Below are 15,204 nucleotides of genomic sequence, written 5' to 3' on the forward strand. Positions count from 1 at the left end.
TTTTTCTGGGCAGGGGCCTCTCTGTGGGTGTTGATCTCTTCCATTTAAAGCTGTCTGCCATAGAATTCACCTCCTGCTTCCCTGGCAGGAGGCAGAGAAAACAGTTTGGTTGTCTCAGGTCCTAGTCAGCAGGGGGTCCGGCTTTCTGTGGCACAGCAGGACATAGGCACCCCACAAGCCCCGGTGTCAAGGAAAAATACGGATAGTGTCAGAATCTTTCTGGATCCACAGAGGTAAGTAAGTTTTTTTTTTTTTTTTTTTTTCATGGAGTTCTGAAATGGCAGAAACTGTGAATCCCATCTAAAGGCTAAGAAGAGCGGATCCAGGTAAGGCAGAGCCACGGTTAGGGTAGGACAAACTGGAGGAGAGGAAGACAGGATTTTAAGAGGGAATTTGGATGCAAGGAAAGAGATCTTGCTGATATGAGTTATTTTATTAAGATACAATTTCCTACAGCGGGATTCCAATATTTGAGTTCTTGCATTTCAATATTTCTGAAAACTCCCAAGGCACCGTCTGCGGGTCCTGGAGTTCTGAGCATTTACTTGTGAGAGTTCTCTGTGGTGTAAAGTGGGACAGCTTTCAGTCTGGCAGAAGGAGCGGGCTGAGGACCCCCCGCACAGTTTAATTTGTTTTGAGACGACCTAAGCAAAGACGTTTTACTCTGAGTAAGGTTTCCTCCTCCCCACCCCCCACTGAACAGTTAATTCAACGAAAACAGACGATGGCACCAGGACTACTGTTCTCCATAGGATTGATCTCGCCCTGGGGTGTATGGCCTCTCACTGTGATTTCCCCTGAAGCTAGGTGTGCCAGCTTACCTGGAGAACTGCTTTCCAGTCTGGGCTACCCGAGACCAGTTCCCGATGAATCCGTCCACTCTTTGTTTTTTTTTTTCCCACTGGCCCCTTTCCCATTTCCCTCACCCCAAAAGAACTACGGCCCAAATGCTGCAGTAATGGCCGGGTCTAAATCAGGCCCACCCAGCGGCTCATTTGAAGCCCAGGCACAATCAGTAAGGCTGAGCTCCTGAAGAAGGAGGCTCAATTGGCGTTGGGGGGCGAGGGTGGTGTTCGATGCCCCTTTGGCCTTTGTTGAGAGGAACAAAGAGGGCAGGAGCTGAGGGCGCCCCCCTGAGGAAAGGCGTGGAAAGCCACTCTGGGGAGCCATCCTAGGCTAGCTGGGCTAGAAAGCGGTGCACCTGGATGGCGCTCTGGCAACCGGGGAGGCAGGAGTGACTCCTATCCGCTGCCGCGGCTGCCGCCTTTTCCTGACTTGACTTTGATCCCCTTCTTTCTTGATATGGTTACTATTATTATTGTTATTTTCCCGCGCAAATTAAGCAGCAGGGACCGGGAGGGCGAGCCGCTCAGGGCCGCCATTTGCCGGTGGAAGCACCGATCGCCCCGGAAAGGGAACCCGAGGGGAGTGCTCGGCCCCCGCGTCCTCCTCCTCCGCCGCGGCGTCCGCAGCATCCCGGCTCCGCGCCGCCCCGGCGTCTCTGCGTCCTCCTCCATTGTCAGCCCCGCGCCCAGCTCGGCACCCCGGAGGCCCCGGTCGCGCGCCCACGGCCCTTGCGAGCCAGCGTCCCCCTCCCGGTCCCCTCGGCGCCCGGGCGCCTCCCTCCTCCCTCCCCCGCGCCCCGAGCTCCGCATCCTCGAAGCCCAGGGCTCCCGGCACCGCCAGCCCGACCGCGGGACCCCGCATCTCTACATCTTCCCTGCTTGGCCCAGGTTGCCCCCGGCCCCTCGCCAGCGGCGGGCATCGCTCGGCGTCTTCGGCACCCCCCCCCCCCTTTTTATCTCCCGAGGAAGCAAGTTGGGCAGATCGATTTATTAATTTCTGTGGCAGAGGTGGGTCGGTGACCGGGGTGCGCCCGCAGGGCTGCAGCGGGGAGGCGCCGTGGCTCCCTTTGGCCCCTGCACTACCCGGGCAAGAGGGTTTTGTTTCCAGACCCCCGGCGCCCCCCGAAACAATGATGCCACAGACATGGCGGGCTCACCTGGTGCTGCACCGCGGGCTCCGGGCGCCCGGTGGCCTAGTGCGCGCCAATCCCGGCCGCAGGTTCGGCCCGCTTGCCGCCGGTGCCGGGCAGGACCCTGCCTTTCTTGGGGTTGTATCTGTGCGTGTCAATGGCGGCAAGCGGCAGTTCTCCGGGCCGCGGATAGTAGCGGGGGGAGGAGGAGGAGGGAGAAGGGATTGCTCCTTCTCCACATAACCACCTCTAGGAGGAGTCGCTCAGCCTCATCCCCCGCCAGCCCAGGCTCCGCGACGGGTCCGGGGGCTTTCGTGGGGCTTGATGAGCTATTGTCCTTCTGCAGTGGAACCACCGGGCCTGCGCCTCGCGGAGCTGTTGGCTGCGAGGACCCCGCTTCCCTAGAGCCCGGCACGGAGGACTTGTGGTCACCAGCCACGGGCTCCAGATAGCTCGACCCACCTTTGCTGGGCGAAAGAGGTGTGGGCGTTCATCTGCCCGTTTTACGGGATGAGGTGAACAGGGGAAAAAAAAAAAAAAGCCACGTTGGATGCAGCCCTGGTCTGAAAATATTACCAAACAAGTTACTGTGTCGCGCACGGCGCCAAAGGAACCGAGAATTTATTCTGGTGATTCACGATGTAGTGATGGAGATCCAGATGTGCATCTTGGTGGATGAAGACCGTGTGCCCCGGCATCCTTTAAAAATAGAGTTGCTTTAATTTGCCATCTCCCAACGGTTATTGAGGTTAAGCACAAAGAGAGAGTGTCTGAAGAAGCAATTTTTTATTAGTTTCTGGAAAATTCATTGTGATGGCGGTGCAGTGGATAGTATCAGGTGACACTGGGCATGTGTAGTTAAGTTGCTTGGCCCCTGATGAAAAACCACGCTCTCTTTTGTACTGTGTAGTCTGTCAAGGGCACATGGCTCTAGGGCCAGTCACCGTAAGCATTAACTTGAATGGACCATCCATGTTGCCTCAATTCCTCCTGGGTGAATCAGAGGACCCTGAGAGGGAACCTTTTGATCTCTGTAAAAAAAATATGTGAAGCCGAAACCTTCAGCATTGACCGAATGGACGTTGCCCAAACCTGTGACCTTTTGCGTGTGTGTTTGCTACCACAAACTGTACTTGCTTCTATGTACGCAGTGGGGGGATTTTGAGGGTCACGGAAGGCCTGTGATTGCCTGGGTGGAGACTAGTTAACTACCCAACCACCCTCGCCATTTTATCGAGCCGGCAGCTGGCATTTAGAGTCAGTGCTTTCCATTGAGAATGTGTATTTTAAGCTTGAGTCTTATGCTGAGAACCAGCCATCTCTTCTGGTCTCCCTGCAAACCATGCACGGTTCATTCTGCAGTAAAACATATCTTTGGTGGCTGTAACCCCCCCCACCCCCCCAGTATGAGAGAGAAGACAGCCAGCCTTGAGTCTCCTGCATAAACCCTTGATGCTTTCTGTGGATGACCCCCTCTGTCTTTTGTCTTGGAAAGCCTTGCCAGGCCAGAAGCCCACACAGGACACAGTCCTCTTTGCAGTGTGTTTAAAGGATTTCAAATGGCTGCTTGAAATGTCGCCTGGTGGCATCTCTGCACGTCCTTGGAGGGAGTGCCCATCGTTCTTATTAAAAGTAAATAAATAAATACATAACCAAAAACAAACAAACAAAAAAAAAAAACAAAAAAACAATCCACCTTAAGGCCACCATTCAAGATAGTTCTAGCACCTTGTAGGAGAACTTGGCAATCACTCCCAGGCCCCAGTCAGCCAGCATCACAGAAATGTAATGAATTATTCATTGGTACATAATAGTCACACTCTGTGTAATTTCTACTAAAAGAGGTACATGTGGCTAGGCATGGTGCACATGCCTTTAATCCTAGCACTTGGGAAGTAGAGGCAAGTGGACCTCTGTGAGTTCAAGGCCAGCCTGGAGACCTTGTTTCAAAAAAAAAAAACATTTTAATGTGATTAATTTTTATTTCCTTTCATTTTTTTTCTTCCTTTCTTCCTTTTATATTTGAGACAAGGACCATGTAGCCCTGGCTGGCTTGGAGATTGACATGTCGACCAGGCTGGCTTGGAGATTGACATGTAGACCAGGCTGGCTTCAAAGCCACAGAAGTCTGCCTTCCTTTGCCTTCTGAGTGCTGGGATTAAAACTTGTGCCACCCGCACGCCTTTAATCCCAGCACTTGGGAGGCAGAGGCAGGCGGATTTCTGAGTTTAAGGCCAGCCTGGTCTACAGAGTGAGTTTCAGGACAGCCGAGGATATACAGAGAAACCCTGATTCGAAAAAGAAAAAAAAAAGAAAAGAAAAAAAGAACCTCCCGTTTCATTCTGGCAGTTTCTGCAAATACAGAGGCTCCTCCCATCCTCCCATTTAAGATGGGGTTACATCCCTGTGAACCCAGTGCAAGCTGAATAAGACCTTAAGGCTGAGCGCAGTGCTCGGTGGTACATTGGTGACCTTTCATGTCCTGCTCACTTGGCTGACTGGGACTAATGGCTCCTCACCCCTCCCAGCATCCTACAGATGTGGACCTCCGCATATCACTGGAACAAAAGTGGAGATTCCAAACTCCAGGAATGGCTTCTACTGAATGCTATTGCTCTCAGGCCATGGGAAAGCTGAGAAGTGGGAAGTTGGGAACCAGCTGTAAACGATGCACTTGGAGTGCGCCCGCATGCACGGGGTGTGTGTGTGTGTGTGTGTGTGTGTGTGTGTCGTGGCGGTCATCAACTCCACAATGCGCTGTGTTTAGCAGCTAAATTAAAACTCAAATAAATGCAATGGCGCATCCGAGGCCACCCAGCAAACCATAGGCTTTCATAGCATGAGGAGGTGATGCCCAGCCAATACAGTCTCTGTTCCCAGGAAATATAGGGGACAGATATATAACTTCCAACGTGCAGATGGAGTTCAATAGCTCATATCATCTGGAGCTTTTAACACAGAACCAGAAGTCTACCACAGAGATGTGTCTACTTTTATGGTTTAGAGCAGTTTCCTGCCAAGGGAAACATTCTTTCCAAAGGCAGATCTGGGGGTGCTGGGCAGGGGGCTCATCAGACTCCGAGAGTCACCCGACACATCTGAAAAAGCTGAAACTTCCAAGATTCAGCCAGGTGTCTCTCCTCAAGGTTATAGAAACGGTGAACAACCTTGGGACAGGAGACTCTGCAGAGATATGTCTCTGACCTGTGGTGCTGCCTCCAAGTTGGGCAGAGAGCTCTAGGGTTGCAGCCTTTGTGAGGGTTCGCCGGTGTTGGGTGGACTTTTTGGTAATGTAGCTGCGTTTGAGTCAGGTCCTATATGTATCCCTTTACCTGTACTCCTGTGAGTGGCCCCAACAAAAGCTCATTGGTTTGCCAAGTTTGACTTTGGTGTAATTGTTGGTTTTTCGAGACAGGGTTTCTCCTGTGTAGTGCTGGCTGTCCTGGAACTCACTCTCTAGACCAGGCTGGCCTCGAACTCAGAAATCCGCCTGCCTCTGCTACCCAAGTGCTGGGATTAAAGGCATGCGCCACAACCGCCAGGCGACTTTGGTGTAATTGTTACTTTTATCTGTGATGGGTTCCCTTCCTGGGATGAATACCTACTGCCCCAACCCCTCGTGTGTGTGTGTGTGTGTGTGTGTGTGTGTGTGTGTATGTGTGAATTGTGTCTCCCTAGGAAAAGTCTTTCACACAACAGGGTATAAATAGGTTACATTTAAAACAGTCAACAGACAGGGATGTGGCCCAGTGGTAGAATGCTTGCTTATCTTGCCTGAGGCCCTGGGTTCACTCTGCCCTGCCCTCCTCCCCAGAAACCCACTGCTACAAAACCACAGGACAATCAATTGTTGATGGGACTGTAAATTTAAATCTAGAGGGCAGGCTAGCTCAGGGAGTCTCCTGTCAAGGAAGGTGTGGAGTCATAAATAATAATGAAAGCTTATACATACAGGCTCCGTGGTAGTTGTCCTGAGCTGTGCACTGCACTAATGCTAACTCATTTGATTCTTCCGGGCGGTCCATGATCTAAGGCAGAGAGTAGGCCAGAGTTAGCATCTGATTCACACTTAGTTACCACCTTAACAGGACGTCAGGGGAGTAACTTCAAGCCAAGGGAGTTTTGTAGGTGGATCGCTTGATTGACAGTCTCTTGGACCCCTCCCAACTTGTGCCCTCTAGAGTAGGTGATGATGGTAGGAGGTGGGTTGCTGACAGTTTTCACTGGGAACATTTTCTTAACCCTTGACCTGTGTGTGTATGATGCGATGAATCCATGTATTGATTCTGAGTTGAGGCCATTTAATGACTGAGATGTGTAGGACAGAGAGCCAAGGGAAAAACACCCTGCCCCTGGCTTTAGCCCTGAGCTCCAAGACTCGGTGTTGACTATGCATGCCAACCCAAGGGACAGGGGGCGTTTTCCCTGCCGGGCACAGAGACTGCTCTTGTAGACACCACTCTGGAGACCTCCAACCACCAGGCTTCATTCCCACACTACTCTGGTGGCCAGGCCTGACCCCTTGAGGCATGAGTGGCCAGCTCCCAACCCCTAGGGCCAGGCCCCACCACCCACAGACTTTCCTAAAGTTGGCCATTCCCAGCAACCTCCTAACCCCCACTCCCACCCTGACAACTCAGAGAATGGCCAGGCTCCCGCCTACAGAAAAAAAAAAAATCCCACCAATCCCTGAGTCTGTTCCACAATCAGGCCACATAATCCCTCCAATCCCAGGCCACCTTGGAAAGCTCCATCTCTCTGCCCCAAGAAACACTATATAAATCCTGTCTGCAGCTCGGTTCTCGGCTGCTTCTCACCTGAGCAAAGGCAGTCACCTTTCTGGTTCTTTTTTCATTTTTTTTCTCTCTCTCTCTCCAAAAAATCTTTTGTTTGAGGTTTGTTGTGCAGTGTGACTTTGTGATATTCCTTGGCTCATACTTCCAGGATACCTTTTCCCTATGAGCCGTAGCCCTTAGACTTGGAAATCCCTGCCTGCCCGTCATAGTTTAACAGCCAAACGATGTTTCAGAGTTAACCCCCGCCATAGTTTAACAGCCAAACAAATGTTTCAGAGTTAACTGTCAAGCGATACTTTCAGCCAAGCCCCGCTTTTCCACTAGCTCACTGTGCATACACCAAAGACCCTGTAAAAGCCCGCCCCTGTCTAGTCCTTAGCCCTCTCTTTTCCTGTTCAGAGGCAGCTGCCCTTCTGTTCTTCACGACAGGTCTGTGTGAGGTTTGTTGTCGTTGCAACTTGCTTGGCTCCCGATTGCCAAGACACCCAGGTGCCGGAAAAAAACCCGTGTAGTGACTGAGGGAGGTTCTCCCTGTGCCTGTGCTCCCTCTTGGGGTTTTATTGCTGTGAAGAGACACCAGGACCAAGGCAACTCTCATCAAGGCAAACATTTAATTGGTGGCTGGCTTATAGGTTCAGAGGTTCAGTCCATTGTCATCAAGGCAGGAAGGATCCCAGAATCCAGGCAAATGTGTGGAGAAGGAGCTGAGAGATGGTAGAACATCTTGATTCAAAGGTAGCCAGGAAAAAGACTGTCTTCCAGGCAGCTAGGAGGAGGAGAGTCTCAAAGCCCACACCCACAGTGACATACTTCCTCCCACAAGGCCACACCTGCTAATGGTACCACTCCCTGGGTTAAGCATATTCAAACCACCATAGAGCACCACTAGGACTATATCCCTCATCTCCAGTGCACCTACAAACAAATTCACTGACTGGGCTCCTCCGTAGCTCCTCACTCCATCCACCAGCGGTAGTTGGGAAAGTTCGCCCTTCAGTCAGCGTAGTGGCTTCTTTGTATCCAAGGAAGTGACTACTGAGCTTCCCGCACTCCTCTGGTACTCTTGGAGGTGGTCACCTGCCAGTCTGTGTACCAGGCGTGGTTGACCTCTGCCCCAGCTGGCTGGAGCCGCCAAAGAGTTACAGCTCTCTGAGGGGAAGCCAGAACAAGGTGGGCTGTTGGGTCTTTTCCGAGGCTGCTATTGCCCTGGAGTCCGATACGCAGGGAGCAGGGAGACACAGAGGGCAGCTAGGGGCCAAGGTTGAGGCCACCGAGCAGGAAGATCAAGGGACAAAAGCTTCAGGAGAGAAAACTCTTCCCCGAAGTATTACAGCTCGATAAGACAGGCACTCTCAGATGATCTTTGGTGAAAGAGCGCGTGCCTTTTATTCCTTGTGGATAAGAACCTTAAAAACATTTTCCGGGTGGGTTGGGAATCTAAAGGCCGATGCTTTCTACCGGTTTGGTCTGAGACGTTAAGGGATGCCTCATCTGCATGTGGAAGGACTTCAGGTGTCATCCCTAGGAGACTGGTTGTCACAGTCACCTCCGTGGGGTGTCATGTTATGGCATGTCGGATTGGCCCAGTCCTCTCAATAGGGCATCATGATCACATGTTCCAGGATAGGAACCTGGTCAGGAGTAGATTGAAACGCCTACCATTCTCAATTATGAGAATTGCCGGGGTTCCTGAATCCGTTTGACCTTACCAGGTTTTCTGTCTGGTGGCACGGTCCACGTCCCCACAGTCATCATCATCCCCACCCTTGGAACTTCGATCCTGCAGCTTCCTGCAGGGCTAGCCTGACCTTTTGCTTTCTACTCTCTTTTCTGCCCCCCCTCGCCCCCAGATGCCTGGCGTCCACAGCTTCCTATGCCCCATAGTTTTTATGATACTATTGGGCCCCATTCCTCATCCTTGTGGATGAGACCTTGTTCCTGAGCTAGGTTTTTCATCACCTTCTGAGAAGCCTTCGGGCCTCATCGAAAGTCCTGATACCAGGCGTGGGGTCTCCTTGGGCTGTTAGCTCTGAACCCTGATGCGTCGTGGTGGCCCATTAAATGACTTGGCCTTTGTTTGGTCCTCCCTGAGTCCTAAGGATACCCTCGAAGACAAGGATGTCTTCCTTTGACCTCCCCTACCTTGTCCTTCTCATCCAGGGGACATCTTTCATCTACCTATAACTGTCATCTATAACTCACTCCCCCTTGGGATGCCTCTTTTTCTGGCACCCGACCTGAAGGACCTCAAACGGATTCACTTCTACAATCAGATTTAGCCTCAATATCCCTTAGATAACCAATCCAAATGGCTGCCCAGATCCCAATATGATTTGGGAGCTTTAGAACTCCGGCGAGCAATTGGGGAAATGGGAAGAGAGTCCCTCTGTCCATGCCTTCTCTTACCTCTGATCCAAGCTCTCTCTCTGTTCTCCCTGTTCTCCAACCCAGCCCCTCCTAGCCACGAAGCCTGAACTGTATGATTCCTCCACGACTTTCAATCCAGCTCACCAGCCTCCCCCCAGCTCCCATATTGGCCTCAACCTTCAGCTCCTTCTCTTCCTCCAGCCCTGCCGGCTTCCCTTCTTCCTCCCCAGCAACAGACCGTCTAAATCAACCCTCTGTGACGGCCACTTTCGGCCCACTGGAGCCCTTGGTCCTCCGGCTACTTGCCCCCACTCTGTCATAGGATCCCCTCTGCCTCTGCCTACCTGGCTTAATCTGGCCTCACCGAGCCATGTTTTTCCCTTTGCTGGAAGTCGCCAAGGTGGGCAGCCTGCTCAGGGTACATGTCCGCTTCTTCTTAAGCAAACTCTCAGATAGAAAAGAGACTGGGGTCTTACAGGCTAGTTCCTCCACCTTCATTAAAGAATTCCAATATATTACCCAGTCCCTTTTTTTTTTTTAAGATTTATTTATTTATTTATTTATTTATTTATTTATTTATTTATTATATGTAAGTACACTGTAGCTGTTTTCAGACACATCAGAAGAAGGTATCTGCTCTCATTACAGATGGTTGTGAGCCACGGTGTGGTTGCTGAGATTTGAACTCAGGACCTCCAGAAGAACAGTCAGTGCTCTTAACTGCTGAGCCGCCATCTCTCCAGCACATATTACCCAGTCTTACAAGCTCAACAGTCATGACATTCCTATGATTCTCACCAATAACCTTTTCCCCAAGGAACAGGCTAGGGCACACCCAGATGAAATTCACCAAACTAGTCCTGCCTATGCAGTGGAGGCCAAGTGGTCTGACGGGACCCTGGATGGAACTACAATACCCCAGGGGATGGATATACTAGCTAGGGATCCATTTATAATTTGCCTCCTGACTGGTCTCTGTAAGGCTCCCATTAAAGCAGTAAATTATGAAAAAAGCCAAAGAGCTCGTCCAGAACAAACACAAAGACCCATCTCAGTTCCTAGACCGCCTTACAAACACCCTGTTACAATATGCCAGTCTGCATGCTGAGACCCCAGACAGAAAACAGCTCCTTATGCTGCCCTGCCCCCCCAGAGTTTCCCTGACATTAGAGCCAAACTTAAACACCCAGAGAGGGGACCCCTAACTCCACAGGCAGAAGTTTTAGCACTGGCTTTTTTTTTTGTTTGTTTGTTTGTTTGTTTGTTTTTTTGAGACAGGGTTTCTCTGTGTAGCCCTGGCTGTCCTGGAACTCACTCTGTAGACCAGGCTGGCCTCAAACCCAGAAATCCGCCTGCCTCTGCCTCCCAAGTGCTGGGATTAAAGGCATGTGCCACCACCGCCCAGCAACCTTCCCCTTCTCATTTCCCTATTGTTGGGGTAGAGGGACAACCTTACCAACCTCATCAAACCCCATCACTTACTTGAATCTTTTTGTTTGTTTTAGTTTGTTTGTTTGTTTCAAGACGGTTTCTCTGTGTAGCCCTGGCTGTCCTGGAACCCACTCTGTAGACCAGGCTGGCCTCAAACTCAGACATCCACCTTCCTCTGCCTCCCAAGTGCTGGGATTAAAGCTGTGTGCCACCACTTCCCAGCCACTTACTTGAATCTTTAGGGGTACCCCCCTTGACCACCCCTTCCTAGTGGTACCAACTCGTCCCATCCTCTTGCTTGGGAAGCATCTTCTAACCAAAGTGGGAGCCTCTATTTCCTCCGCTACCTCCATCCACTTGGCCCTAGTCTTGCCAGATGTTCCTCTCCTTCTTCTTCTTTGAATCGCTCGGTCTGACACACGTTTTTCCTTGCCAGCCTCCTGGGTCATCCCTGAGTATGGGACACTTAACACCCCTCAATAGCCAAACACCATCCCTGTCTTGTCATCCCTGCCTCAGCATTCAGCTACCAAACCCTCTCACCTCACCCAAGGAAGGAAGGAAGATGTCCACTGCCTGGTTATGGTGACTTGGAAAGTTTTGTCTGTTTTGTGACTACGGATGGATCTGTGTTTTACTGGTGTGTCTTTAAGTCTTGTGGCAGACGCAGGAGCCGAGACAGAAGTGGGTCAGGCTTAGTTGAATATACGAATGATAGCGGCTATCTGGCTGGTCTCCTTTGAGAACGTGAGCTTTCTGTGTTCTGTGTCGATTGGTATTGTTCTCTGCCATCACCACCCACCACCGCTGATGCCGCTCGCCGTGGCTGCTTTAATGGCCAGAGCTCAGGATTTAAAAAGTAAAAAACTTAAGTAAGTTCAGAGGGTCTAAGGAAAGGACTGAGGTTGTGAAAGCTGGTGTTCTAAGGTATTGTAAATGCAAGTTGTAAAGGTACAAGGCAGTAACGTAAGGCAATGAAAGAAACGTCCCAGGGTTCTTCCCACTCTGTTTTGAAGGTTCAGAGTTCTACCATTGATCAATGGGGTTCTGTGTAAGCCGGTAAAGCCCTGGCTGCTATTATCAGTCACAAGCTCAAGATTTTAAATATCCTCTTGCTGTCTTCTGAATATAGGCTTAAGGGTGCTTCTTGTCATGCTTAAGACATCTCTGTCCAGTCTAGATGTCCAGCTCTTTGGACAGTGGAAAAAATGCACATGATTTCAACCCAAAGCTTTCCCCGGGACTCAAAGGTGAGAAGCAGCCGAGAACCGAGCTGCAGACAGGATTTATATAGTGTTTCTTGGGGGCAGAGAGACAGAGCTTTCCAAGGTGGCTGGGATTGGAGGGATGGTGTGGCCTGTGAGCTGCGTTTTCTACAATGTGGATTTCAGGACCGACAACAGTAATGACGATACGTCTAAAACTTATCTCTTCTTGAGAATAAACACGTTTGTGTAAGCTTCAGGAAAGTGAGGGAGTCCTAGGATTTGAATTCACCTATCCCAGGTCAAACAGAAGCGAGGTAGGACAGTCTAAGTCCCGCCTGTTCCTGGGTGCATGATCTCTCTCTTCTTTGGCTCCTCCTCCCCCAGCTGCCAGGACACAATGGGCCTAATGTATGGTTTTCCTTTAAGTTCCTAAACTTGTACTAGTCTGGATCTGTTCCGACAGATTTTCCTCTCTGCTGGCAAACACCATCCAGGAATGAGCTGCTGCGAGCCCTGGGCTTGTTGAAAGCTGATTTGGACCAGTTCAGCCAATGTGACTGCTTCCTGTCTCTTCAGCGGGGTCAGTGAACCAGATGCGTCTGGCGAGTGCCCCATTGTCTGAATCCTCTTCCGGTCGGTCGGTCGGTCGGTCGTTTCACCCGTCCTGGACAATCCTGACATCCTAATCTCAGTAGGAAGAAATTACAGAAGCGAGCACCGCCGTCCTTCATCATCTACAAAAGGCTGGGGTGGTAAGTCAGAAGGAAACTAACTCCCTGGCATAGGGACAAAATGACTGCCTCTAGTTGCCTCCTAGTGACATACCTGGAAAGTCACCTGTTAAAATGAAATGGACCCCAAGCTATCAACAGAAACATTCAGCTGAAATAGTTCTACTGTATGATAGGGCCCTCAACCTGCTTTAACACAGGAAAAGGAAGTTAATTGTGTACGGAGGCTCCTGTCCTGTTGCATCTACTGGAAAGCGATCCGCAAGTCATTTGTTTTACTTCATATATCAGTGAGTGACATTTGTGTGTTTGGTGTATGTGTGTGTGTATGTGTGGGTACAGGTGCAATACTTCTCATGTGGATGTCTCAGGTTGACTTGAGAGAGTCCGTTCTCTCCTTCCACCGTGTGTGTTCCAGGGATTTATTTAACTTGGGTCATCATGTTTGATGGCAAGCCCCTTTAGCCACTGAGCCACCTCACTAGCCCCAAGTCATCTATTTAAAAAATAACTTGCCAGGCGTTGGTGGCGCACGCCTTTAATTCCAGCACTTGGGAGGCAGAGGCAGGAGGATTTCTGAGTTCGAGGCCAGCCTGGTCTACAGAGTGAGTTCCAGGACAGCCAGAGCTATACAGAGAAACCCTGTCTCGAAAAACATAAAAAACAAAACAACAACAACAAAAAATCTTCATCAGTTCTGATCTTTAAAATCTTCCTTTCATTCTCTCTCCTTCCTTTTAGTTTGAGACAGAGCTCATATGTCTTGAGGCAGCCTCAAACTGGTCATGTAGCTAAACTAAGGTGGGCCTTAAATTAGATATGTAGCTGAGGGTGGCTTAAACTGGTTGTGTAGCTAAGGCTGACCTCAAAATGCTGATTCTCAGCCAGGCAGTGGTGGCACATGCTTTTAATCCCAGCACTCTGGAGGCAGAGGCTGGCAGATCTCTGAGTTCAAGGCTAGCGTGGTCTACAGAGCAAGTTCCAGGACAGCCAGGGCTATACAGAGAAACCCTGCCTACAAAAAACAAAAACCAACCTGCTGACCGTCCTGCCTGCACCTCTCCAGTGCTGGGACCACACACTGATTCAAACCTGTTTTTTTCTTTTTCACAATTTAATACATCATCTTTGAATTGAGGAGACCTTTACTTCTCCTCATTAGTTCTGATCCAGTGCACGACACACACACACACTTGGCGGTCAGTTTTTACTTCTCTAGGATCTATTAAGCTCTGCCTCTTCTGCTAGGACCATGCCCCTGTAGCTATTTCTATATTCGTGTATCTATGTATTTATATATTTAAGTTGGCATACGGAAGTGCACAAGGACATCCAGATGACTTCTTTTGCGTTTCTGATCTCTTTTGAAGAAAGCTGAGATTCCCCACCGGTATCATCAGGGCAAATGTAGCTCAGTTGGGAGACTGCTTGGCCAGCATACATGAAGCTCCTGGGTTTGATTTTTGATCCTCAGCAAATTAACTGGGCAAGGTGGTGCACAGCTGTAATCACAGGATGTAGGAGGAAAAAAATAAAAACAAAAACAAAAACAAGCTGGGCAGTGGTGGTGCACGCCTTTAATCCCAGCACTTGGGAGGCAGAGGCAGGCGGATCTCTGAGTTCGAGGCCAGCCTGGTCTACAGAGTGAGTTCCAGGACAGCCAGGGCTACACAGAGAAACTCTGTCTCGAAAAACAAAAACAAAAACAAAAACCACAGGATGTAGGAGGTAGAGGAGAATCAGAAGTTAAAAGTTGTCTTTGGCTCCAAATTGAGTTGAAGGCCAGCCTGGGCTACATAAGCAAGCAAAGACACCATCAGTTGTGTAATGGCTTCCTCCAAATTGAAAGATTTCCTCGAAGAGGGAGGCGGAGGCTGGGGAAAGTCAGCGGGCAAACAGCCACGTGACTGTGTCTAGGAGCCAATCCTTGGGGCGTGGGGGTGGGGCTAAAAACAGCGCGCTACTGCTGGGAAGCCGGGTGGAAGAGATACTGACCAGTTGGGTTGCAGAGAGATTTCTCTGACCGGTGGAGCTTCGCCCCGCGAGTTGTGCAGAGAGCTCCAGGCTCTCCTGAGCTGCCACCCGTGTTGGCCGGGCTTTCTGTTTGATGCAGCTGCTCTTGAGTCACCCCTGGTCTTGTAAGTAATCTGTCACCCATACTCCTGTTACTGACCCCACCAAAAAACACATCGGCTCATCAAAATTGGACTTAGGTACAATCCTTACCTGTTTGTGCTGGGTTCCCTTCCTGGGGTAGGGACGTTTGTGTTTTTCTTCTCCCCGGAGAAATCAGTCTCACACAAACAGGCAGGCATACAGACAGGGATATGGACCGACGGATGGAAACCACTGGACGGAAGTGTACCGGCCTGGCTGCCCTGTTAATTTAATCAATATATCAGCTACCGTCACTCTTAAGAGCGGTCCAGGGGTCTGAGGTTGTGAATGAAACGTTCGGCTCAGCAATCACTTTAAAGAATAAATACGGCTTTTGAAAATATCTTATGGCTGGGGAAACACTGGTCATCAATCAATCTTGTTAATCTCTCTTGTTTTTTTAAAGCTGGGAACAGGCAAAGTCGCTCAGGTCGCTACAGTTTGAACGGTGGGCATGATTGATGTTAAACCTGTATTTTCTTGCTCAGAGCTGTGGACTTTAGGATCTTAATTGTTCATGGAGGGGAATAATATCCTTT

At 50.2% G+C, this 15,204-nt stretch overlaps 1 protein-coding gene across 2 annotated transcripts in view; it reads right to left on the bottom strand.

Annotated features, from left to right (window-relative positions):
• Positions 1-2,462, bottom strand: part of LOC116074310 (core histone macro-H2A.2) — a 49,153-nt gene extending 46,691 nt beyond the window's left edge. Inside the window, exon 1 of one of the 2 annotated variants that reach the window (XM_031346721.1) lies at positions 2,003-2,462. The gene's annotated coding sequence lies outside the window, so the exon portion shown is untranslated. Of the gene's footprint in view, positions 1-821; positions 843-2,002 lie in introns of those variants that run through there. The other variant, XM_031346722.1, reaches the window with a different exon arrangement.
• Positions 2,463-15,204: the final 12,742 nt, after the last annotated feature.

This window comes from Mastomys coucha, unplaced genomic scaffold (genome assembly GCF_008632895.1).
Source record: "Mastomys coucha isolate ucsf_1 unplaced genomic scaffold, UCSF_Mcou_1 pScaffold3, whole genome shotgun sequence".
Taxonomy (NCBI): Eukaryota; Metazoa; Chordata; class Mammalia; order Rodentia; family Muridae; genus Mastomys; species Mastomys coucha.